Raw genomic sequence first — 27,728 nt, forward strand, 5'->3', positions numbered from 1 at the left:
CATGACAGGCAGCTGACTGTAACTTTCTCCTTGTTCAGCCTGTGAGAGTATGAAGCGATTTTGCATGAGTGGAATATGATATATGGAGACGGGTCCACTTTGTAATTTTGAAATTCCACAATCCCAATGTTCAGAACTTTGAGATTGTGGAATCGCGAAATTAAAAAAAAAAACTAAAACAAGAATACATCAAGAATCACATTTATGTAGGGGGGAAAGCCCCCTGCACCCCTCATCCTTTGCAACTTAAATATACCAACTCTGCGATCGCACTACAGTGAAGAGAATGGTAATGTTCCAATTCCGCACTGTATGGCAATCTCCATTGACAGGTTTTGAAATTCCACAATCTCAACATTCTGAGCATCGGTATTTAGAATGTCGGGATTGTGGAATTTCAAAATTACAAAGTGGACCCATGAAGACATGGGCCAAAGATACCAAAGAGTGGGAGAAGAGTGCTGAAATGATGGTGCTGATGTATCAGTGTTGAATTGTCAGTCTATACAGAGAGATAGGAAAACATATGAAGTGGTTAAAAAGAGTCTTGATATGATGGAAGAGTCTGAGATTAAGGAACAGAGTAACTGGAAGGTCACTGCATTGATAAAATGAAAGGTTCATAGAGGTCGTGGCTAGATTTTGTCTATAGATGTTTGATAAACCAAAAAGTAAAAGTGGTCATTTAGAATGTAAAATAAGGAGACAGAGGGGTAAGGACATGGAAGTGATCTTTAGAAATTTGAATCTACAAAACTCACACCTCACAATTATTGCGACATAGTTTCTGAACAAACTTCTCTAATCTGTATAAATGTCGCCTTAGGCATCTAATGAAAATAGGCTTTAAGCCTAGTAAAACTAACTAGGCCAACATAAGTAAAAAAAAAATCTAATTGTTAACATTTGCCAGAAAGCCAGTCTTTATGTAAAAGTATTCCAGCAGGTAATGGTTAACTTTCCTGTCTATGTGTGGACATTGGTTGGCAATCCCCTCAGGAAAGGCCAGGATACTTGCAGTAGACAGATGTTTTAGTACTGCATATGAGTGAAAGCATACATGAGCTTCCCATTCTGAAGCTATTTCATGTACAGAGTCATGTTAAGGGGAAGCAGAAGGTAAGATGTAACAGAAACACTGCCCTTGCTGTGTATGATAGTATTAGAGTTTTCTCCCCAGCCTTGTCTCGTATAGTAGACAGATAAGATGGTGGTAAAGAGATGCATCCTCAAGGGCATTTGTCAGTGGGAGGAAATAAACCTGTGTATAATAAAGAAAATGAATACTACTACTCTCATTTTTTAAGCAATGTTACTTCTTCACTTTGCCACTAACCTTTGCCTTTCTCATATATTCATCCTCGACAGTCCAGGACATTCACCATTAATGAACTGCTTGTATGTCAGATAGAACTAAGAACCTTCTATCATTCCAGTGGACTTTGAGGTTTTCATATATTTCAACTGATGTTAAAAGAAAAGGCTAAGCAGTTTGCCAACTTTTTGCTGTATGTTCAGTTTTATTCTTTCTGTAAGCACTTTAACTTACTTTGGAATACCTCTTACCACTGCTAAAACAGTGCAGTACTCCAGTCCAACTGAACAATTTACTAGTTTGAATTATAAAGCTTTCTGTGGTCAGTTAAATAAGTCTTCACTTGCACATACTCTTTGAAGTTTTGAAATAGTACTCCTACTGCAGGTATTGCAAAGTGTATAACTAAACTATACTGTCAGAGCATATGTCTTTGCTTAGTATGCAAATAATCAGTGGTTCAAATCCTGGCAGATGCTCAAACATTCTTTTTTAATAAGACATACCCTTACATCTGTGGTGAGTCAACAGTTAGAAAGATGAAATGGTAAATAACATAAGGAATACATCTACAAATGTTAAAACTGTTTGGATAGGTAAATCATTTCAGGGAATCAGTGCTAATGTTGCCTGTTTTACAGGCCGAAATGTGCACATACTGGAAATCTGTCTACCTCAACTACAGGTCAGCAGTTCTCTAAATGTGCTGATGTAGAAAGAAAACAATCAATGCTTTTAATTTAAATGGAAGTACACTGGCCTGTAGTAAGAACCAACATATTTTTCTACTTCTGTAAAATTAAGTTTTGGTTCAGTAGTGATTCATATTGTTGTGCATGCTTAATAATGTATATTAGATTAAAATGTATTTATGATCACCAATTAGGAAACATATTTCAGCTTAAGTAGATCCTAGGTCACCTATTAAGGGCACATGTAACAATTTAGTTATAGAATCTGTAATACAATTATCCTCAGTTCAGTGACATTGAGTATACCGTTGCATAAGCCCTAAGAATAAGCAATCATAAATAAGCAAATGGTAGCATTTTTCCTTTTGTTTTGTCAAATGAAGTAATAGCAACAGATGTGTGGTTTTGGGATAATAAACTGCAGCATACACCCAGAAAGGGTTAGGAAACATTATTTTAGACTTTACCATTTATAGACTTGGAGAAGAATATGGTTGGTTATAGGTTCATAGGTTCGTAGGTAAGTACTAGGCTAGCTGCTTTTATGGGACATTTTAAGCCTACATAGTTTCCCTTGTTTGGTTGAAATAAACTATCCCATTTGATTATAGATGGGCATCACTCATTCCATGGTTAAAAATTATATGTCTCTCCTAAAGAGAAAAACTGGAATGATACCATTGATAATTTGAGGGGACCCATGACATATTATACAATGGCTTGAGTTTATTCAACCAATTGAGTCCTTAAAAACAAATAAACCATAAGAATGTTAATATGTGCACTGATGAAGAAACAGCTTTCATATTCTTTCTTCACTAACAGACATTCCATTACTATCTCTAAATGAAATAATTTAAAGTCTTTTAATTCATTGTTGCATTTCTATTTATGTCTAACTTATTTATGGTTCAGTTTTGAGATTCAGGCCGATTATCAAACCTCATCAGTCACACGTATATCACATTATAACACCCACTTACTTGAATGTACTAACCCTTACTTAAATATTCTGACTCTATGGTTGTATAGTTATGATGATAAGCAAATACCCCAAATGGGTGAAGTGTTTCTGCACCAACTCTGCAGTATTTTAGCTATGGTAAAAACAATCTCTAACTGCAGTTCTAGTTCACTTAAGTAAGCTACCAATGAAACTAAAACAGAAAATATAACCTCCCCCATCTCACAAAGTACTTAAACTAATTAACAAAAACATTGATGTCAGATGACTTCTACAACAATAGAAAATGCAACTGCTTTGATAACATGACTTTCTTGGTATTACAGCATTTGGCATTAGCAGACTTAACACAAACACATGGTCCTAGTTGTAAAGGTAGTTGTATGGTAGTGTAATTGTACAGCATAAAAATAAAACCAAGAAAATGGCAATAGAGATGGTGAAAGAAGTTTTAATCAGAAACAGACTTAGCACTTTCACCAGTAACCATACATAGGGCTTCATCAGAGTAAAAAAACAAAGACCACACACACCTGGTATAACTACATCAATTGCATAGCAGCCAACTGGAAATCTTGATCAATTAACTTAATCAATAATTATTATTTAAAATAATACAAAGTATCTAAAATCCCTCAAATATAAACCCAGCGTAGTACATATTGTTAACAAAATAATACACAAAAACATCCATTTTATGCAGGCCTCCTGACATCTTCTCTCCAACATCCACTGCTGATGTCAACTACTATAAGTTGTTTTGCAGCCTTGTAAAAGTCAGACTTGTGCCATGGCATTTGTGTAAAATGCAGAGTTCTGTAGCCTGTGTACTTAGGTAAAGGTTCTAATCTCTCTCTGCAGTCAACTGTGTGTGTGTGTGTGTGTGTGTGTGTGTGTGTGTGTGTGTGTGTGTGTGTGTGTGTGTGTGTGTGTGTGTGTGTGTGTGTGTGTGTGTGTGCTTATGAACTTACTTAACATTAGAGACAGCCTTTTTACACAGGCATACAGGACACTGTTATTATCATTTTCTCCTCACCAGGCACTGCTGATATCATCATCTCTAAACTGTTCTCTGATACTCTCAAAGCAAGATTTGAGCTGTGGAATTTTCTTTAAATGCAGAGTTTTGTAGTCTGCGTATTTAGATAGGTAAGGGTTCTGCTGTCATTGCAGTCAGCTGGGGTCTGTGTGCATGTTTGTGCACTTGGTTGACATTAGAGAGAACATCTTACACCATCATGTGGAACACTGCTATTACCATTTTCCTCTCATCAGAATCCACTGATGTCATCTCCTATAGCTGATTTGCAGATGTGTAGTATTCCCATCAGAACAGGGTCAGAGACTGGTCTGTAAGACAGACAAAAGTCACCTCATCCTATACAATACAGATTACAGTAACAGGGGCTTTAGTCTATAAACTGCTGTCTGACACTCTCCAAGTCAGATTTGAACTGTGGTGCTTGCCTTAAATACAGAGTTCTGTAGTCTGTGTATTTAGATAAGTACAGGTTATGTTCTCACTGCTGTCAACTGGGCTGTGTTTTTGCACTTGCTTGGTATTAGAGAGAGTATTTTATGCCAGCATGTGGAACATTGCTATTAGCATTGTCTCCTCACCAGACACTGCTATTGTTATCACCTATAAACTGTTGTCTGACACTCTTCAAAGCAGACTTGAGTTATTGTGTTTGCCTTAAATGCAGAGTTCTGTAGTCTGTGTACCTTAGATAGGTAAGGGTTCTGTTCTCATTGCAGTCAACTGGTGTGTGTGTGTGTGTGTGTGTGTGTGTGTGTGTGTGTGTGTGTGTGTGTGTGTGTGTGCACTTATGTGTGTGTGTGTTTGTGCACTTGGTTGACATTAGAGAGAGCAGTTTACACCAGCCTGTGGAACACTGTTATTATCATTTTCCTCTTACCAGACTACTCTGATGTCATCTGCTATAGCTGATTTGCTGATGTGCAGTATTCCCACCAGGGCAGGTTCAGAGACTGGTCTGTAGGCCAGGCATAAGTCACCTCATTCTACATGATACAGATTACAGTGACAGGGCTTTCAGTCTATCTACATACATCATGGCATAGTTTGTAGGCCCTGTATTTTCTTGGTGTGAAACCCCTATGGTTTCTCCAACTGCTGCAGGTGTCTCGTGAGGTCCATGCAAAAAGGAGCATTATACTCTATTAGTGTTCTGGTGAAGTTCTAGTACAGTGATGTTATATCATCTTCAGATCTGGGTAAGATGGCCTAACTTATGAGGTCCACAACATAGCCTTTCCATACCACCGTGGACACTTGGTGGTCAAAGTTCATATTGCTGTCTATGTATGTTCCCAGGTCTTGCACCACTGGGTTTCAGCATAGGATGAGTGTTGTCAATGCTGTAATTAGTGGGGAATTCCATTTTTCAGAAGGGCAAACTAATGCCACAGTTTTGCATTTATTTGTTGGTAGTGTGGTTTTGGCACCAATCATTTGTCTGTGTTAGCCCCTCCTGTAGCATGTTATCATCATTGATGGACTCGATTGCACCTAATATTGAAGAATTAGCAAATGTGGTAATCCAAAGGCTGTATACTTTACCCTGGACTGTTAAGACATAGATTCCAAACAGTAAAGGACACAGCACAGATCTCTGGCTTACGCCAATGGTGGCAGCTCTACTGGTAGAGGTTGATTCACCAACTTTCACAGTAGGTATTCTGTCAGTGAGCCAATTGGTTAACCATCTAGTGATGTAAGGGTGAATCTCCAGCTGGGAGAGTTTCTCAGTGATACATGTGTCCAAACCCTATCCAGATCAAGTTAGGCAGTATATACTGCCTTACTTTCATCCAGGCCTGTCACACAGAATCAATAAGCTGACACAACATCACAGATCACCTATAGAGTGACTCAGAATATACACCTACCTGACATGGTTGGATACAAACTTCAATACACTCACCAGATGGATTAAGTTCCCATAGAAGGGTATACATCAACATGCATCCATCTGAGATGGGTGGGACAGCAGCTGATGCATGCATGTACAGACACATCCTGACTTTCCTCATCTGTGAGTTAGACCAACACGTCATCATGGACCTTTTCTAAATAGAGACTAGTAGTATCCTGGCTGTGTGCAACAGACATGAGTGAGTTGTTAATGATACATCCATATCTGTTACATCTGTTAGATGTCCTCAAAGTCATTAAAGGTATGCATGATGACAACACTATTATCCTATGGAACTTGACCAGGCCAAGGCATTTGACATGAATCCACATTTAGGTATTCATTCAAAACTGTCAGATGTAGCCATAAACACCTATCTCACCAAGTGGGTAGACCACTGGATCACATACGTGGTATCTAAACATTTTGAAATGTGTGAAGTGACCTATAGCTTGGGTCCAGTAATCAGGTTAATGCATCTGGGCTGTCTGCTAGACATTTTCCTGTCCATAATTTAAGTCACAGATGCCAAGAATGACATACACATCTTGTGTCCAAACAGCTGTGTGGAGGACTACCGATTGTGGGCAATCATTGACTGCAACTGTGATATTAGTATAATACAGACTAAATCAACATACCCAAAGATTGCTGCCACAGCCATGACAATGCATGAGATGGAACAAAAACATGGGGAGATTTGTTACATTACGAAAAAATGCACAACCCAAGGATAATATAGACATCACATCCTATAAGCAGACCAGATGGTATATGACCTGTGTTCTTGGGTAGATGGCATGTGGAATATCCACCAGCATATGGCCACAATTCTGAATACTCCCTTGTATGTAACACAACTACTGAATATGTGCAGGACATCCACATCAAAGGCTATAATACCTCCATAGGTCACAGCCTTCATCACACCAATAACTGAGTACAATGCACCTTCTTCATATACCATCTTCCAGTGATGTGCAACTGAAGTGTACCACCTTTGCCACAGTGAGCTCTCACACATCTTATTGTTCATTCCTAGGTATTCTTTTTGTTGGATAAACATTGTTCTCTGATGGTGCAGAACCCCCATCCAGGTGTTATGCATGTGTGATACCTGTTCCGTTGATGTACACAGTACATACATAGCTGTTTGACAACACTGATGGCATGAATTACAGTCATGATCAAAAGCCTGAATCCATTACCACTGAACACACTTTAACGAAAGCGCTTTCATCAAAAAAGTGCTTTCGTTAAAGTATGTTAAAAAAAAAAAAATCAACTTGAAGGGGCTGTGCCCCCCACACTCCCCCTACCTTAATATTCTCACTCTGAGGTTGCACTACAGGGGGGGGGGGGGAATTTTCCCTTACCGCAATGTAGTACAACTGGAACAACAAGCATACTTACGTGAAAGTGCTGCTTCGGTGAACAGCACCTTCACGCAAGCATGCTCACCAAATTGGGATTCAGTGAAAAATGCAGTCGAACATCTGTACGGATCCCATATATATATATATATATATATATATATATATACATATATACATATATACATATATACATGTATATATATATATATATATATATATATATATATATATATATATATATATATATATATATATATATATACCATACACACCAGTCAACAGTCAACTAGCCTGTATTGATCATTTGATCATAATGTCACCGACAGGTATAGCAGTGTCCCTGCTAGCACCTACAGAAGATGTTGCAGTGTCAGGATTTTGTGCTTCATTACCCTCATAGATTGCTAACATATCATAATAGTTGTACAATTGTGTTCATGCAGAACCATCTATGATCACTCAGAATCACATATATTATGTCAGAGCCATGGGGTTACTTGTGGTATTATTCTGATATTGTCCATGACTGTGCATGCTTCTTTTACTGTTTTCCATAGGCCTGTAACTGTGTCCCACTTGTTGGAGACCTCTGCTGACATTACAGTCATATTTGGGCAAATCAGTTTGAGGAATGAGACACTATTATTGTGTTATCAGATGTATGACTGAAGGTATACTGTGTACTATATTTCTGTAAGTATAATTCTGCTATCTGGACTTACAAGGCCTTCACTTTTGCCTAAGATGCATACACAACTGGTTCTATATCCAATAACCTTGTCAGGTCTCGCACATAAATGGGTAACAGCTCATACTGTTACCTGTATTTATGTATGATTCCTGACGATGTCTGATAAGCAATTCTTCTGTGGGAAAGATGCAAAAATCAACACTGTGGAAGAAAATGTTTTGTCCCTCATGCTTAGGTTTGAATCCTACAGTGTAAAAATCAATTTTTCCAGTGTATAAATGCAAAAACAAATGTGTCAGGTCATTACATTTATGCTCCCAGTGCATGTTTGCAAACCTAACTCACCTACCAGTTACCATTAGATTTCCAATGTATATTTCCAAGCTACATCAGAAGACACCCTTCAAACTAAGTCCAATACAATAATACTGTCATATTAACCTTCCATTTGCAATTTTTTAATTCCTCACAGCTTGGCACTGCTGGTCTCTGGTTACAATTGAGCGAACTCATTGCTTAGGTGTGCTCACTCCAGTAAATGCAATAAGTAAAATTGGTGGAAAAGCATCAGTATCCATTGCTCTAGGTCTGCTGGTAGACATGGCTGGTATTAGTGGGGAAGGTGCCAGGTTTAGACCACAGAGGTGGGGTGTTCAGGAGTCCAAGATATTTATTGGACTCTGAGTAAAGCAACACAGCCACAGGCTTCTGCAGAGGGGGACTATTCTGGCTCCCTGTACAAGTCTGAGGCTTGGAATAGTTTAGTCCAGGCTGTATCTAGTGCCACTGGTGTCTTGCACACTGGACAGCAATGTAGGCATCATTTTAGTGACCTACAGAGGAGGAAGAGGGATACTCTTGACCATTGGTTGGAGGAAGTTAGCACTGTAGACATCCCACAGCTGTGTAAGTATCAACTAAGGAGAGTACTTGTAACACTTAGAAAACTTAATATAGGCAGAACTGGTATGCATAATGCTCATCGGTTCTTTTCTGTTCTTTCCCCAGTTGCCAGAGATCAGGAATTCAATGTCCGTACCTATGAAACTCAACTGGAGAGACTGAGGGAAGCAAGTGGTATGTGTATAACAGAGGAGAAGTGTTATTGTAGCATTACAAGTTAAAGATAGCTTTTTTAGTATTTTACAGAGTTCTATCAAACTGTTCATGCATATCCCAACTGTAAAAGCAAGCATGCATGCATTAGTCTGTAGCACAAACCAGTTGTAAGAGTCCAATATTAGACTTTAGTCAATGGTTTTGGGTTCAAATACCACAACTCACAACTATGCAATACTGTTATTTCCTAAATAATATTTACATTAAATTAAAAACTCTACACCAATGGCACAAATGCATTGCTGTAAACTGTAATCTGTTTAATAGGAACATGCAATTGTGCAATATATGCACATTTTAAGGATTACTTGCAACAATCTGTAATATAGTGTGTATCGATTAGGAAGTATACATAGATGTTAAACTTAAGATAATATAATTGATGGTACTAATTTTATCTCTTTTTTTGTCTCACCCTAACCCTTATTTCTCATTTTTTAATTTTCTTTTATTATGTGCCGTTAAAAGGTGTCCATGTTATGCATGTGTACCACATCACTAAATGCTCCACAGCACAGTGAGGTAGGCCAGCCCCACTGGATTTGCCTGCCCCTATTCCACTGGCTCTAGCACTGGTGCCCAGCACATCTGTGAGCCAACCTGGCAGCACTGCCTCTGCTGGCTGGCACTACCTGCATCTTCAGGTAGTAGTGCCCTAGAAACTGATCCAGTGGTACCCTCTGGGAGCAGTGGTAGAGGTGGTGATTTCATCACCTAAAGTGAGTTGTCAGGGAGACTTAAACCTCGACACGGCTATTAATAGGACGTGCTGGAGTAATTGATTCATCACCCAAAGACTCCCTATGCTGTGGAATAAAATCCCGGTATATGTGAGGCAGAGCACCTCGCTGGCCTTGTTCAAGAGAAATCTTGACCAATGGATGGGAGATCGCAGATATACCCCAGGGATTACCTCAGTGTCACTGCTCAACAGAGGCACAGCAAAATAATGGGTATAGTTCCCCATACTAAAGGGGTGGCGTAAGCCACAAAACTATGGGCTAGGCTTGTAAATGCCCTCGGGCAGATAGCCTAGTATGAACCTATGAACCTATGAACCTATGAACTGGTGCACCACAACATTGGTGCATGCCTATGCCAGATGCAGAGGCTGCTCTCCCTCATGTTCCATTGGAGGAGGAGGAGACATCAAGCACTCCAGCAGCCTGTGGAGTAAGGTGACAGTGATGACAGTTCAGTGGGTGAGGACTTGGTTCTCACTGTTTCCAAGCTTGATGGACATGGGCCAGGGTTTTTCCCATGCTCAGCCCAATCATAGTGTCCCCTGACCCTTTTATATCCATCAACATCCCTGTCTATTGTCTTGTTTGTCTTGTCTGTTTGCAATTGATTCCTCACATACCCAACTTACCTGAACCAGACATACCCACCTCCCTTCTACAACATTCCTCTCTCTCTCTCTCAAATAAAAAATAAATGGGCACCTATCCCACAAAAGAAAAATCGTCCTGTACATAGCTCTCCATTCTGCATACATGTCATCTTGACACACTTGATTTGGTCCAATTGGCTATACAACATGATTGTGTTGTGGTCACCCTTCTGGTCAAAAAAATAGAATCATACACAGCACACATAAGTAGCAGAAAAAGCAATGGATCATTTCACTTTTTGGGCTCTGTGTTTGCGCAGAGGTGCTGTGCAGCAATGGTTAACAGCAGCAAACTGCTGCAGTTACCTCTGTGCAATTCTGCTTAACCCTGCTGCAACATGCCAACATACAGCTACAAATGTACTATAAAGAATTCATGTCATTGTATTATCAATGTTTATTGAAAAATATTTACAAGCATTAGATACACGTGCATTAAAACGCAATATCATCTGGGCTCAAAAAAGACGTAGCAATGCATTAACATGTGCTGTCACAGAGTCAGTTAAGCAGTAGGTATGTTTCATAGAGTCAATACTCTCAGGTGCTTGCCTTAAATACAGAGACCTGTAGTTTCTATACTTAGGCAGGGGTTCTATTCTCACTGCAGACAACTGTGCATGTGTATCAAATACAACTTAAAAAAAAAACAAACAAATAAAATAATAAAATACCACCAAGACCACCGATCCAAGAAGTAAGCAAATTTAATGAAACAGCGCCTCGGCTTGCACAGCCTTCCAAGAGTAAAAACACTACAAAACACTGTTTGCTTATATACAGCATATTGCATAAAACAATGAATCAATTAAGCATACAATTCAAATCACATACTTCCAATTACATTCTTTGTTGAGTCCCTGAGGCTCCAAAGTACCATACTTTAAAATAAGTTGATTTGGATCGGTGGTCTTGGTGGTATTTTATTATAACTGTGCAGGTGTATGTTTGTCCTCTTGCTTGATATTACATAGAGCATTTTACACCAGAATGTGGGACACTGTTATTACCATATTCTCCTCCACACAGACACTGCTGATGTCATCAGCTGTATCATTTTTGTGGAAATGCACTATTCCCACCAGGGCAGCGGCAGAGTCTGGCCTAGAGGTCATGCAGAAGTCACCTCATGCTATATGATACAGTGCTGTCATACACTCATAAGATCTGAATATAATAGTGTGACATATGATGTGCACAATGTAGGCTTTCAATGCCAGTGTGGACACTTGCTGGTCAAGGTTGAGATTGCTATCTACATGTGTTTCCAGTGCCCACATCACAATGGGTTTCAGCATAGCAGGACTGCTGTCAATGTCGTAATTAACATGGATTTTGACTTTTCAGAAGGACAACATAAACACACATTTCTGCATTTATTTGTAGATTATGTAGATTTCTCTGCAATCCTTTATCTGTATTAGCTCCTCTGTAGTATGTTATCATCAGTGGTAGACGCAACATTGCACCCAGTATGCAAGAATCAACAAACATGGTAAGCCAAAGGCCATGTATTTTATCCTGAACTGTCAAGAAATAGAGTCATAGGGTCATAGGTTCATAGGTTGATACTAGGCTATCTGCCCTGGGGCATTTATAAGCCTAGCCAGAGTGCGTTTAGCTTTCGCCACCCTTTTAGATTTGTAGACTGTGCCTTTGAAATAGTAGGTTACAGAATATAGCCCCTTTACGGCTAGTTTATTGTGTCTCTGTCCAGCAGGGACCCAGAAGAGATCAAGGGGCTATACTTATGATCTCCCATTCACTTGTCAATATTTCTCTTGAAGAGGGTCAGTGAGGGGCTTTGCCTGACCTGGACTGGGATTTTGTTCCAGAGTCAAGGGAGTCTCTGGGATATGAATCTGTCCCTCCAGCATGTCCTATTTATTTCTGTGCTGAGGTTTAAGTCTCTGGAGCATATAGCTCTAAGGGATTTGGATTTCTTGAGGTGGAGCATGTCCATTAATTCTGGGTTGGACATGGCTTTATATGTCAGGCACAGATCGCCTCTGAGTAGGCGGTAAGCAACTGAGTAGAGCTGAAGTTTCTTTAGTCTAACTGCATAGGGCATCTGTTTGAGTCCCATGATCCTCTTGGTGAGGTACTTTTGGGGTCTTTCCAGTTGCTGCAGGCGTCGGGTAAGGTACATCCCAAATGGGGCATTGTATTCAATTATGGGCCTGATGAGTGATGAATAGAGTGGCACAAATACCTCTCTTGATCTAGATGTGAAACCTTTTGTGATGAGGTGGGCTATATAGAAGGTCTTTCTATCCACTTTGGTAACATGATTGTCAAAGGAGAGATTACTATCTACTTGGGTCCCCAAATCCCTAATACTTTCTCTGTACTTAATGGATTACCTCCTATGTGGCAGTCTGTGGGCACTTTGTTTTTCCCAAAGGGGATGACTATGCATTTTTTAGCATTTAGCTTTAGGCCATGGCTTTGGCACCAGTTATCTGTCTCTGTGAGACCCTTTTGGAGGATGCTTATGTCAGCCGGAGAGTCTATAATGGCACCCAGTTTGCAGTCATCTGCAAACTTGGTCAGCCATAGTCCTCCCGTGTTTGCCTGTACCTCAGAGAAATAAATACCAAACAAGAGAGGTCCCAGGACTGAACCTTGTGGGACTCCACTTGTGACTGGTTTAGAGTCTGACAAGGCACCTGCAATTCTGACCATGTGGGTTCTATCCCTGAGCCAGTTTGCAACCCATCTTGTGACATAGGGGTTGATATTTAAGCTAGTGAGCTTATTTATGATTCCTGAGTGGGGTATTGTGTCGAAGGCTTTTGCAAGGTCCAGGTAGGCTGTGTGGACTACCTTACCTTTGTCTATGGCTCTGGTAACTGTTTCAAAGAAGTCAACCAGGTTCAGGAGGCAAGATCTGCCTTTAACAAAGCTGAATTGGGTAGGATCCAGTGTCTGAAGGTTTCCGATGTCATTGTTTATGAGTTCCATGATGATACGCTCCATAGCTTTGCAGACCAGGCTAGTCAGGCTTATAGGGCGATAGTTTCCAGGGTCTGTTGTGGCACTTCCCTTGTGGAGTGGGACCACCGTTGCTGTACACCATTCCTTGGGTACATATCCTGTGGTACGGCTGAGCTTGAACAGTGACTTAATGTGAGGGTTAAGTTAATCTTGTAGCTCATGTAAGATTTAGCCCGAGACACTGTCCGGTCCCACTGATGCTGTGTTTTTTGCTTTGGAGAGGGCAGCTCTCACCTATTCATCTGTGATGTCTGGGAGGCTACACTCTGTTGGGATGGAGATTTGTTCTTTTGGGGGGGATGGGGGAGGGGAAATTTGCACTGAATCTGTCTGCCAGGATGTTGGCAATGTCTGTGGGTTCAGTGTATTTTTTGTCATTTTGCACTAACTGGGAGTATATCTGGGAGTTGCTGCCCAGGTTCCTGACATAATTAAAGAAGGCCTTGTGATTGTCCTTAGAATCTTGTGCAATTTTTCTTTCGAAGCTGGCCTTAGATGATTTTATGACGGATCGTAGCTTCTTGCTAGTACTGATCAGAGATGCCTTTCCTTTTTGGAATTTTGCTCTTTCATGTAGTAGCTTCTTCCTTTTGTTGTATAGCTTATTTATGGCCAGGGTCCACCAGACAGGTCTCCTGTCTTTGGAGGAGTGAGTCTTGGTTTTATTTGGGATAGCATGATCCATACATTCCTGTAGGTGTCCATAGAATGCGTTTGTGAAGGATTCTGCGGTTTGAGCCGTGTTTTCCACTGGCTCAGGGGCTTTGAAGGATACCACCTCAGTTTTGAGAAGTGTGAAGTTTGCTTTTGAGAAATTCTTTACTGTGGTTACCTTGGCTGGGGGTGGGGATGGGATATGGATGTCCAGTGAGATTAATTTGTTGTGTGACCTTACCAGTGAGGGGTATACCTCTGGTGTGGAACATAAAGTCCCTATGTTTGTGATGACCAGGTCCAATATGTTTTTCCCTCTTGTGGGGATGGTGACCAGTTGTTCCATAGCATTTGAGTTTATAAATTCTAGAAACCATTGGGCGAGGGTGTGTGGGCTTGAGTAGTTTACCCATTCAATGTTTGGGTAGTTGAAGTCACCCAATATAATGGTGTTTGGAGAGACCTTCATGTTCTCCAGTGTTCTCAGGAAGGCCAACTGGGGTTCTTGAGTTTGGGAGGGTGGTCTGTAGCAGGCTATAAACTGAAAGGCAGTTTAGCCCACTGTTAGTTGCACAAGGATGGTTTCCGTTGCTTCGTGCAGTGCTACTAACCTGGAGGTGTGGGTATTTTTGATGTATATGGATACTCCCCCTCCTTTTGTGGTTCGGTCCAAATTTTGTGGCCGAAAAGCATGTTAAGAAGTATAACCTGGTAGTGCTGGAGTGCTTTTGGGCGCCTTGAACCAGGTTTCTGTTACTGCACAGACATCAATGTTCTCTATACTGAGGAGACTCTCAAGTGCGTGCATTTTGAGGTTTAGACTTCTGGCGTTGAGCAGCATCACTCTTAGTTTCTTTTTACTTGTATTGTCTATGGAGGTAGGTTTGTCTTTTGAGCCTTGCCTAAAAAAGGCACTATGGGGGTGGCAAGAGCCTTAGCCAGTATTCGAAAGCCCAGGGGTGACAGGTGCAAGCTGTCCCTAGTGAAGCAACGTGGCTTGTCGAGCATGTCATCCCAGGCTGACAGACACTGGATCCCCTTTGAATGACACCAATACTTTAGCCAATTGTTAAAACTTATCATTTTGTCTTTATACTGTGGCATCATTCTTGGTGAGGGTAAGATGCTACTCAAGGTCAGGGTCATATCAGCCTGGGCTACATGATCAGAGAGCTCCTCTATGTCTCTTTTCATGTAGTCCAGGGAGGTACGTTTCAGGTCATTCACACCAGCATGGACAATGATGGAGTCATATTTGTACTTGCTTTGGAGTGATTTGAGTGCGTGTGTTATGTGGCGGATCCTGACACCCGAAAGACAGCTTAAAGTGACCTTCTCCCTGTTCAACCTGGTGAGTGGGACATCAGTGTGTCTGAATATAGAGTCACCTATTACAAGTGTATTAGGTGTGTTGTTTAGCCTTAAGGGCTGTGACTGTGTGGCACACTGACTTTGTGGACTATGTGATACGTGGGTATTGTTGTGGGGTAGCAGTTGTTTGGGTGTCTGCTTTGGAGGTCTCTGCTGCTTTGGCAGATTTTTATTTAGAGCCTCAGAGTATGTTTTTATGTGCTTATGTGTTTGGTTTGTTATTTCTATAGGTCTATGTGAGACTGGATTTGTGGTATGTGTGGTTACCTTCTTCTCCTGATTGACTGTGCCAGTTGTGGGTTGAGAGAGCTCAGCCTCCAGTTTGGCAATATAGTTGCATCTCTCACATATATTTGAATTTGTTGGGAGAAGGAGAGGGATGTCTGTGTACATAAGGCAGTTGTAACATTGCCTTAAGATTCCCATATTCACCAGCTGGACTGGAGAGTACACATGAAACTGACCTTTGGACATGTCAGGATATTTATGATTACTACTTTTGACTGATCTTGGAGGATCAGTTAAGTATTTAGAAGAGTATAAGAGAGGTTTTAGTGCTTTAAAATTTCTTCTAAGTGTAAGTGAAAGACTATAAAGTGAAAACAGAGTGCTTCCTTTGAGATACAGATCAGTTCCAAGGGAAAACGTGAAGAGCAGACTCTGTGGAGTCCAAAGAGTAAAGAGCCAAACACAGATCCCTGGAGTTTGCCAGTGGTGACAACCCTGGTACAGGTTGATCCACCAACTTTCACAGTTTTTGTTCTGTTGATGAGCCAATTGGTTACCCATTTAGCGATGTAAGGGTTACTCCTCAGCTGGGGAGTCTCTCAATGATACCTGCATGGGGGATTGTGTTTAAACCCTAGGCCAGATCACAATAGGTACTATGCACTGTCTTATCACATGGTATCAATGGGCTGTGACATCACAGATCACCTATGGTGTGACTCAGCACATGCACCTTCCTGATACAGTTGAAAACATGCTTCAAAACACCCTCCACATGGGCTATGTCCCCGTAGAAGGGTGTACATCAACATGCTTCCATCTGAGTTGTGGGATACCTGATGCCTACATATATAACGACATCCTGACTCTCCTCAACTATAAGGTAGACTAACATGTCATCATAAACCTCTTCTAAATGGACACTGCTAATATTCTGGCTGTGGGCAGCACACCTGTGTCAGCTGTTAATGCTACATCAAGTCTGTTACATCTGATAGATGTCCTCAAAGAGATCATCAAGGGGATGCATGATGACAACAGTATCATCTTGTGGAACTTGACCATGTCAAAGTATTTGACACAAATTCACACTTAAGTAATCAATCAATAATATCATGTGTGGCCATAATCAGCTATATCACCAAGTGGGTAGACCAGTGTATCACATACTAGGTATCTCACTAAGTGGTAGTGTGTGAAGTGACCTGTATCTCATGTTCAGTGATCAGGTCCATACATCAGGGCTGTCTGCTAGGCCCTTTCCTGTTCATTTTTTAAGTGTTGGACATCACAGATGACATACACATCCTGTGTCCAAAGAGCTGCCTGAAGGGCTACAAATTGTGTGTAATCATTGAAACCAACTGTGAAATTAGTATACTACAGACAGCATCAACACATAACAAAGATTGCTGCCACAGCTTGACAACACCTGCAATGACAAGAAAACATGGGGGCATTTGTTAATCCAGGAAAACAAACACACAACCCAAGTATAATGTGGACATCACATCCTATAATCAGAACAATAGCTATGTAACCTGTGTCCTGGGGTAAATGGTAAGTGGAATAATCACCAGCATGTGGTCACAGTGCTGACTACTCTCTTGTATGTATCACAAGTACTGAGCATATGAGAGACATCCACATCATTGGCCATAATACCTTCATTGTTCCCAGCTTTCATCACACCAATAACTGAGTACAGTGCACCCTTCTTCATGCACCTCTCTACATATCTCCCACTGATGTGTAACTGAGATGTATCATCTTTGTCACAGTAAGCTGTAACACAGCTTATTGGCCATACCTAGGTATTCTTTTTGTGGCATATTCATGACTGTCTGATGGTATAGAACTCCAATCAAAGTTGATACAGCAGATGCATGTGTGCTACCTGTTCTGCTGATGCATACACTACATACATAGGTGTTTGACAACATTAATGGCATAGATATCATTCATCAACTAATCTTCTTTATTGCTCATAATGCTGCATACAGGTATAGCAGTGTCCCTCCTAACACCTTCAGCAGATGTTGCAGTGCCAGGACAGTGTGCATGGTTACCCTTATCGAGTGCAGATGTATCATAATAGTTGTTCAAGAGTGTCTGCAGGCTCATCTCTTATCTCTCTAAATCACATATGTTATGTCAGAGGCATGGGATTACTAGTGGTATTATTTTGATGTTGTATATGATTGTGGTTGGTTCTTTTAATGTTTTCCATGAGCCTTTACCTGTGCCCCACTTGCTGGATACCTCTGATGAGATTATGAGTTTTCCAAATTAGAATTTATCTTCAGTTCATTAAATGTTAAAGAATATGTATTCTTTTTTCAGGTCTCCCTGCGTATTAAGTAGGTTCTACCAATGAGCCTTTGGTATTCTGTATTCCTGTATTAACTCCTCCATTATTTTAAATCTATCCCCACCAACCTTTGCTTGGTAGACCAAATCTTCCTCTTGAGCTACTGCACTTCTTTGGATTTTATTATGTTTCCCTCTCTTTGCCCCACTCGTCTGTTCCCCCTAGTTTTTTGAGGCGCCCTTCATCCTACTTCATGGATCCTAATTCTTTTAGTACTGATTCATTCCTGTATATTGGTAAACTTCTTCATGTGTTTCTCTCCCTTCCTCTTTCTTTTACTTAATCTCATTCACTTATTTTTCCATTCTTTGAATAACAGCAAGTCAGTGCATACATCAGGATATGTGGGAGGCCCTAGCCCTGCTTTTCTTATTCATTCTCATTTTTGACTTGTTCACTCTTTTCCCCTTGCCTTTATTGATCCAGTCCTTTATATTATTTTGCATTTGTTGTATCCCTTTGTCCCTAGGGTCTACTTGCATGTTGTGGAGTAGGTGAAAAATTACTGATAGTATCATCATTCTTGCTGCATTTTATTCTCCCAAGCAATATATAAGATATTTCTTCCTCCCTTTCTTTCCCTGGAGAGTATTCCTTACCTTTTTGCCAAGTTCCCCTAGGTTTTTTACTTCGGTGAATCTCATCCTATTTCCAACATAGAGCTCTATGTACTTGGGGAACTCCTCCTCTTTTATCTCACTTATCCCCCCTTTCTCCCTCTACTTTTCTAGTATTACTACCACTGTCTTTTTGGTGTTGCACTTAAATCACGTCACTTCCTTTATCTTCTTGAATGCCCCACCTACAGTTCCCATTGCTGCAGTCACATCCTCTGGCATTAACATGCATTCAATTGCATAAACCACAAACTGAAGATTTATCCCCTTCTTTTCATCAAACTGTGCCAGACTTCCACTGCCAGCTCCTCAATTACCAGTGCCAACAGAAGTGGAGATATCCCTGTCTGATTCCCCTCTCTATCCTTGTCTCATCAGATGAGCATCCTTTCATGAGTATGATGGTTTCAGGGCCTCAGTATATTGCCTGTACTTAATGTATGAACATTTCCATTACATCTCTATGCTACAGTGCCATGTATAGGAATTTCAACCTCACCATATCAAAGAAATATACATGTATGACAGACTGTACTATTGTAACTGATTAAATATATATATATTGTAACAGGGGATACTGAAAGAGAAGAGGTTAAGTTCAGACCCAGCTAACTTTTAGAAAGTATCCTGAAATTAAATGAACTGGTTTAGGATGTAACGATTGTACCTTACAGTTCTGTTTGGAGCCACAGATGAAATGTCTGTGAAAAAAGGACCAGGAATCCTGCTGTATTGTCTTTAATAGTGAACTTACTGCTACCCTGGAAGGATGGAAATGTTGAAATGGTTTTATGGCATCCAGATACTATAACATATCTTAGAAAAGCTCTAGCTGTATGGTAACATATATGCACAAGAATCTGGTTCAGTTTATAGAAAAGGGGTAGTATGGGAACCAGAAGTCAGATGACCAGGTGTATGTGATGTCATTCTGTAATCCAGGACTGAAATGATGTTTTAATATTAGATGAGAAAGAAGTCTCAAGGCAGTCTGTTTTTTGGAACCTGACATACTGTAGAAGGATCTCTCAGGGACTTCATCTTGCCTTGCTTTAGTAAGTAACCAGGGAATAGTAGTTATTTGGATTCATTTGGAAAATATAATGAGATTAGTTGAGTACTGTTTTTTTGTATCTGTGTGACTCTATTCATCTGTGTCATTTTAATATTTTCTGTGATTGAAACTCTGGTGTTTATTGAAATAGATATTTAGTATTTTCATGTTCTTTTATTATTTATTATTAAATATATTTACATTTTTCATTATGACTGGTCCTTTAGAGAATATTTTTACCTTTGAGAGTACTTACATTTATTTGGTGACATTGTGGCCGGTCCTGAAATCCTTGATGTTTGGTCAACATTACCATTTGTATTAAGATTAATTTCACTCAGTATAATTGGGTACCCTTGTAAGAGCCTTAGAGTATCTGGCTTTGGAGTGTCCTGGTAGCAGTAACTACCTTACATCTGGGAGGAGGGGCATAGCTAGTAAATCTGTGCCAGCCTTTCCCAGGTGTGTGTGTGTGTGTGTGTGTGTGTGTGTGTGTGTGTGTGTGTGTGTATGTCTGTGAAAATCAAATCTCAAAGAGTGTGTGTGTGTGTGTGTGTGTGTGTGTGTGTGTGTGTGTGTGTGTGTGTGTGTTTGTGTGTGAGCTACTTCGAACAGGGGCACAGAGAACTGGCTTCACAGACAGCGGTGGAGGACTTGTCTTGGAACACTCGGCTGAGGACTCAACTCTATAGCTGTGCCAATGGAAGTCCTATTGAGGGCATGTAGAGAGAGAGAGAGAGAGGGAAACCCAGACCCCAGACTGAGTGTGTTCCCTGTCTGTTCTTAAGAGAAATTGTACTTGTTGCAGAGAGCTGCATCTAGAAATACTGTATGGACTTATCTTTGTTCCAAATGAATATCCCTAACCAGTGTCAGTGGTGAGGATTCATGCTCCTTGATTACTGGCCCAGAGGGGGAGCATCACAGATTGGTGGCAGTAGTGTGGGTATTAATTGAACTTCTATAGCCTATAGGCAATTGTCACTCAAGGTGTGTGTAATCTTAGCAGCCACATGGTAAACATACAGAGTTTCATTTTCACAACAGTTTATTTATTTTTTGTTAGTTTAGTTTAGTTTAGTCAGGGGAAAGCATTTAAAGATGTCAGCAGAAGATTATGGCAAGCTGACAAAGAACCAGGTTGCCCAAGGTGTGCAAAGCCAAAGGACTGGGCCATGTCAACCTGACTAAAGAAGAAATGATTTCAGCCTTAGTCACATCTCAGACCAGAAACCAGATGGATAACCACAAGGGATAAGAAACTAAGAGTAATGCTACTCAACGCCAGAAGTCTAAACCTCAAGATGCATGCACTTGAAACTCTCCTTAGCATGGAGAACATCGATATCTGTGCAGTAACAGAGACCTGGTTGAGGGCTCCCGAGAGCACCCCAGCACTACCAGGTTATATCTCATACCATGCTTTTCGGCCCCAAAACTTGGACCGAACCACAAATGGAGGGGGAGTATCGATATTCATCAAAGATACCCATACCTCCAGGTTGGTGGCAAAGCACGAAACATCAGAGACTATCCATGTGCAACTAACAACTGCCTTCCAGTTTATAGCCTGCTACAGACCACCCTCCCAAACCCAGGAACCCCAGTCGGCCTTTTTGAGAACACTGGATAATATGAAGGTCTCTCCAAACACCATTATATTGGGTGACTTCAACTACCCAAACATAGACTGGGAGCATTACTCTAGCTCCAACACCCTAGCCCAAAGGTTCCTAGAATTTATAAACTCAAATGCTATGGAACAACTTGTTACCACTCCCACAAGAGGGGAAAACATACTGGACCTGATCATCACCAACATGGGGACTCTATGCTCCAGACCAGAAGTGTATCCCTCACTGGTAAGATCAGACCATAAACTAATCTCACTAGATATTCACATCCCGACCCCACCCCCTGCCCAGAAAACCACAGTGAAAAACTTCTCTAAAGCAAATTTCGCACTCCTCAAAACTGAGGTGGAATCCTTCAAAGCCCCCGGGCCTGTGGAAAATATGACCCAGACCGCAGAATCCTTTATAAACGCATTCTATGAACACCTTCAGGAATGCATGGATCATGCGATCCCAAATAAAACCAAGACCCAATCCTCCAAAGGCAGACGTCCTGTCTGGTGGACCCCAGCCATAAACAAACTATACCATAGAAGGAGGAAGCTACTAAATGATAGAGCAAAATCCCAAAAAGGGAAGGCATCACTGATCAGTATTAGCAAAAAACTACGGGCACTCATAAAGGCCAGCTTCGAGAGAAAAATTGCACAGGACACTAAGGATAATCACAAGGCTTTCTTTAGTTATGTTAGGAACCTGGGTGGTAATTCCCAGATATGCTCAGAATTAGTCCAAAATGACAAAAAATACACTGAACCCACAGACATTGCCAACATCCTAGCTGACAGGTTCAGTGCAAACTCCCCGCCCTCCCCACCAAAGGGCAAATATCTATCCCAGCAGAGTGCTGCCCCCCTGACATCTCAGATGCTCAGGTTAGAGCTGCCCTCTCCAAAGCAAAAAACACAGCATCAATGGGACCAGACGGTGTCCCGGGCTGCATCCTACATGAACTCCAAGAAGAGCTAAACCCAAACATAAAACTACTGTTCAATCTCAGCCTTACTACAGGATATGTGCCCAAAGAGTGGCGTACAGCAACAATGGTCCCTCTCCATAAAGGTGGTGCCTCAATGGATCCTGGAAACTATTGCCCCATAAGCCTGACTAGCTTGGTCTGCAAAGCTATGGAAAGGATCATCATGGACCTCATAAATAAAGATATTGGGGACCTACAGACACTGGATCCTACCCAGTTCAGCTTTGTTAAGGGCAGATCCTGCCTCTTAAACCTGGTTGATTTCTTTGAAACAGTCACCAAGGCCATTGACGAGGGGAAGGTGGTCCACACAGCCTACCTGGACCTCACAAAAGCCTTTGATACAATACCCCACTCGGGCATTATTGATAAGCTCACCAGCTTAAATATAAACCCCTATGTCACTAGATGGATTGCAGACTGGCTCAAGGACAGAACCCACATGGTTAGAATTGCTGGAGCCATGTCAGACTCCAAACCAGTTACAAGTGGTGTCCCACAAGGCTCAGTCCTGGGACCTCTCTTGTTCGGTATATATTTCTCAGAGGTACAGGCCAACACGGAAGGACTGTGGCTGACCAAGTTCACAGATGACTGCAAACTGGGTGCCATAATCGACTCTCCAGCCGACACAAGCATCCTCCAAAAGGGCCTCATAGAAACAGACAACTGGTGCCAGAGCCATGGCCTCAAGCTAAATGCCAAAAAGTGTATAGTCATCCCTTTTGGCAAAAACAAAGTGCCCACAAATTACCACATAGGTGGTAATCCATTAAGTAGAGAAGAAGTAATTAGGGACCTGGGGACCCAAGTTGATAGCAATCTCTCATTTGACAACCACATGGCCAAAGTGGTAAGAAAAACATTTTATATAGCCCACCTAATCATGAAGGGATTCACATCTAGATCAGGGGAGGTCATCGTGTCTCTTTACTCATCCCTCATCAGGCCCATAACTGAGTACAATGCCCCTTTTGGGATGTACCTTACCAGACACCTGCAGCAACTGGAAAGACCCCAAAAGTACCTCACCAAGAGGATCAAAGGGCTCAAACAGATGCCATATGCTGCCCGGTTAAAGAAACTCCAGCTCTACTCAGTGGCATATCGCCTGTTCAGAGGCGATCTGTGCCTGATGTATAAAGCCATGTCCAACCCGGAATTAATGGACATGCTGCACCTCAGAAAATCCAAATCCCATCGAGCTATGCACTCGAGAGACTTGAACCTCAGCACTGAAATAAATAGGACATGCTGGAGGGACAGATTCATAACCCAGAGGCTCCCTTCACTCTGGAATAAAATCCCAGTCCAGGTTAGGCAGAGTCCCTCATTGACTCTCTTCAAATGGAATCTTGATGAGTGGATGGGAGATCGTAGGTTTACCCTGGGTATCACTTCTGTGTCACTGTTAGACAGAGGCACAGTATACTAACCTCGAAAAAGGGCATAGCAAAATAAATTTAAAATGGGTGGCGAAAGCCAAACACATTCTGGCTAGGCTTATAAATGCCCTAGGGCAGATAGCCTAGTATGAACCTATGAACCTATGAACCTATAACATGTCTGGTGATAGGAATTTGCAGCCCTCAGAAACAGGACAGTTCTCCTTTTCCTCAGAGAACATAAACATCTGTCTGGAGTTAAAGAGACTTGAAGTGGAGGCCAAAGGTTTGGAATTAGAATTATCAGGGAGACTGCAGCATTTGGATGTTAAAGAAAATGAGAAGCAGCATCAATCTGAGAGGGAGATGCTGACTATTCGACAGGAACATGGAGGTAATGGGGATGGGAATAACCAAACCCCAGAAACAATAAAGGTCAGTAAATTTCTTCCACAGTTTACAAAGGGTGATAATTTTGATAGTTTAATTCATACATTTGAAAGAGTATGTAAACAGTATAATGCTGACCATGGGCTCAGAGTATGATTTCTGACTGACTTACTTCATGGTAAAGCTGTAACTGCTGTTTATAAATTGTCTAATACTGATTGTTTAAACTATGATAAAGTAAAACAATGTTTATTTGAATGCTTTAACACCTGAAGCTTACAGAAAAAAGTTTTTTGAGCATAGATGCAAGGAAAGTGAAAGTGTATGTGATTATATTTCAGAGCTAAGCACTTATTTTCATAGGTGGGTGAATGGGTATCAGGTCACCACTTTTGAAGGGCTGGCAGATTTTTTTGGTGAGGGAATAACCCTTAGCACTTTGCCTGAGAGCATGAGAATCTGGTTGGCAGACCGGGAGTGTAACACTGCAGATGAGCTGGGGAGAAAAGGGGATCTTTACTTAGCAAGCAGGGCATCACTGTCCAATAAGGGGATACCCAGTGCTACACATAGATATAAGGGAACCCATGGTGGGCAGCCTATACCCCCCAACAGAGTCTACCAGCAATGGAGGAAGCCACTATTTCGGGTACACTGCCAGGATCAGGGGTTAGGTGAGGTAGCCAGCAAGTGGGAATAACAGTATGCCAGAGGCCTGGAGGCAACAGGGTTACCAAACAATCACCAGAGTTTATATCTTATCTTAGTGGATGGAAAACAGGCCACTGCTAACAGATACACAGCCTCTGACATAACCACTGTGAAGCCTGCAGTGGTTAAAGAGTAGCAGTACTTGCCTGGGTAATCCACTCCAGTCAGAGATTTAGGAGGGATCCCATCCCAAATACCTTTGACCAGGGTTCACTTTGACTGAGAGGGTGGAAAAGGAAGAAAGAAAGTAGGTGTGTTTCAGGATATCCCTGCAAATGTTCAGATAGGGAATGATTTTGATAATGCAGTACATTGTGCGCATGCAATTATACAAAGACAGGCTTGAAGACAAGTATATGGGTCTGGTAGCCTGGGCAAGATGCAGACAGACACCACACCTGAAGCTAGGGCTGGAGAGATGGCTATTTCAGGGAAGCAGTCACCCTGTAGCAGTGAGCCTGAAGGTGAGCCACAACTGGTGGTAGGTACTGATGTTTCCTTGAATAGAGTGACTGCAAGGGCAGAGGTGAGTGGTATCACCCAAGCTGACAGTGAGGCACCTCTGTCAGAGGATACCAGGCTTCCTGTGGAAAGGGAGCTGGGAAGGGTCACCAAGATAGAGTTGAGACAGGCTCAGCTCTTGGACCTGACATTATGAGGCTTGAGAGAGGTAGCTAAGGAGGTGCCTGATTCTCAAGGAAAATGGGAGTCTATATACTGGAATAAAGGGTTACTGTATAGTGAATGGACCCCTGAGGGAGTGGTAGAGGGTGAGGTAATACAGCAGTTGGTTGTGCCTAGTACCTACTGTCTGGCACTTCTAGCCATAGCCTATGGCATTCCTTTTGCAGGTCATATGGGCATAAAGCATGCCAAAAGACATATTATGCAGAACTTTTATTGGCCTGGGATTGCAAGGGATGTAACAGGGTACTACAGGACCTGTGAACAGTGTCAAAAAGTAGGCAAGGCAGGAGACAAGGTCAAGGCTCCTTTGATGCCTTTGCCTGTGATTGAGGAGCCATTTCTAAGGGTAGCTATGGATATTGTAGGGCCTCTGAGTACCCTAAGTTCTACGGGGAAGATGTATACCCTAGTGGTGGTAGATTATGTTGCTAGATACCCTGAGGTGGTGGCTCTGTGCTCCATTGAGACAGAGAAGGTGGCAAATGCTTTGTTAGAGATTTTCAGCAAGATAGGTTTCCCAAGAGAAATACTGATGGACATAGGTGCCAGTTTCATGTCAGACCTGCTGGGTTTTCTCTGGTAGTGCTGTGGGGTGAAGCATCTAAAGGCTAACCCCTACCACCCCCAGACTAAAGGTCTTGTGGAGAGGTTAAACTCAGCAATAAAGACCATGCTATGGGCATTTGCACACCATTTAAGAGAGAGTGAGACAAATATTTGCCCCATCTGCTGTTTGAATATAGAGAGGTGCCCCAGGAGTCCACAGATTTTTCACCCTTGGAGTTGTTCTATAGGCTAGGGTGAGGGGACCTCTAGATTTGATTCCTGATGAGTGGGATGGAGAGTGTGAATCCCATAAGGTGTCTATTATGGCATATGTCCTAAACCTCAGGCCAATGCTTAGGGAGCTCATGGGCTGGACAGCAGGTTATGGCTCTCATTCCTGTCAGACACAATAAGCTGCAGGCAGCCTGGGAGGGGCATTTCAATGTGGTAAGGATGGTCAGTGATGTTAACTACATGGCAGAAGGCAGGGACAAAAATTGTACCATATTTGCATAATGAAGTCTTACCATGATAAGGAAGCCCTGGTGCTGAGTATTTGTAGTGGATAGCAGGAGGAGTCTGAGTGGGATCTGATGACTGATCTCCTCAGTGAGGCTCCAACTGACATCTCAGTGGAAGGGGTAGTACTGTTCCAGTGGCTATCCCCTACCCAAGTTCGAGAAATCCAAGAAGTGTTACAGGAGTTTGGGGGCACATTCATTCACTGGGAAACCTGGGTGTATCCACCTGATGCAGCACCATGTGGATACAGGACCCAAAAAAGCCTTTAAAGCAGACCCCTTATAGGGTGCCTGAGTGAGTCAGACAGACTCTGAGGGAGGAGATAAAGGAAATGTTGGAAATGGGCATAATCCAGGAGTTCAGCAGTCCTTGGGCCTCCCCACTGGTGCTGGTACCAAAGAAAGATGACAGTACCAGGTTCTGTGTGGACTACAGAAAACTAAATAGTTACACAGAGTCAGATTCTACCCCATGCCTAGGACAGATGAAGCCTTAGAGCAGTTGGGTGGGGCTAAGTATCTGACCACTATTGATCTGACCAAGGGCTACCGGCAGGTACCCTTGACTCCCATCACTAGAGAGAGGTCAGCCTTTGTGACTCCTTTCAGATTATATGAGTTCACAAAGATGCCCTTTGGGATGAAAAATGCCTAGAGACCTTCCAGAGGCTGGTAAATCATATCCTAGCAGGAACAGGAGATTATGCCCTTGATTCCCTGGGTGATATTGCCATTTACAGCCATTTCTGACATGAGCACCTTCAGCATACCAGGGAGGACCTAGGCAGACTGCAAAGGGCAGGGTTGACCATTAAGCCCAGTAAGTGTCAGGTGGGTATGGCAGAGGTCCCCTACCTGGGACACAGAGTGGGGAGTGTTAAGATCAGGCCAGAACCTGCCAAAGTGGAAGCTAGTGGCCTGCCCCTGTTACCAAAAAGCAGGTAAGAGCATTTTTGTGGATGGTGGGGTGCTATAGAAAGTTTGTTCCCAATTATAGTACAACAGCTGCTCCTCTCACAGACCTGACAAGGAAAAACAGGCCAGATAAGGTGGTGTGGACCCCAGCCTGTGAGCAGGTATTACAAAAGCTTAAA

The sequence above is a fragment of the Protopterus annectens genome, chromosome 5.part0 (genome assembly GCF_019279795.1).
Source record: "Protopterus annectens isolate FY-2018-M chromosome 5.part0, PAN1.0, whole genome shotgun sequence".
NCBI lineage: Eukaryota > Metazoa > Chordata > Ceratodontiformes > Protopteridae > Protopterus > Protopterus annectens.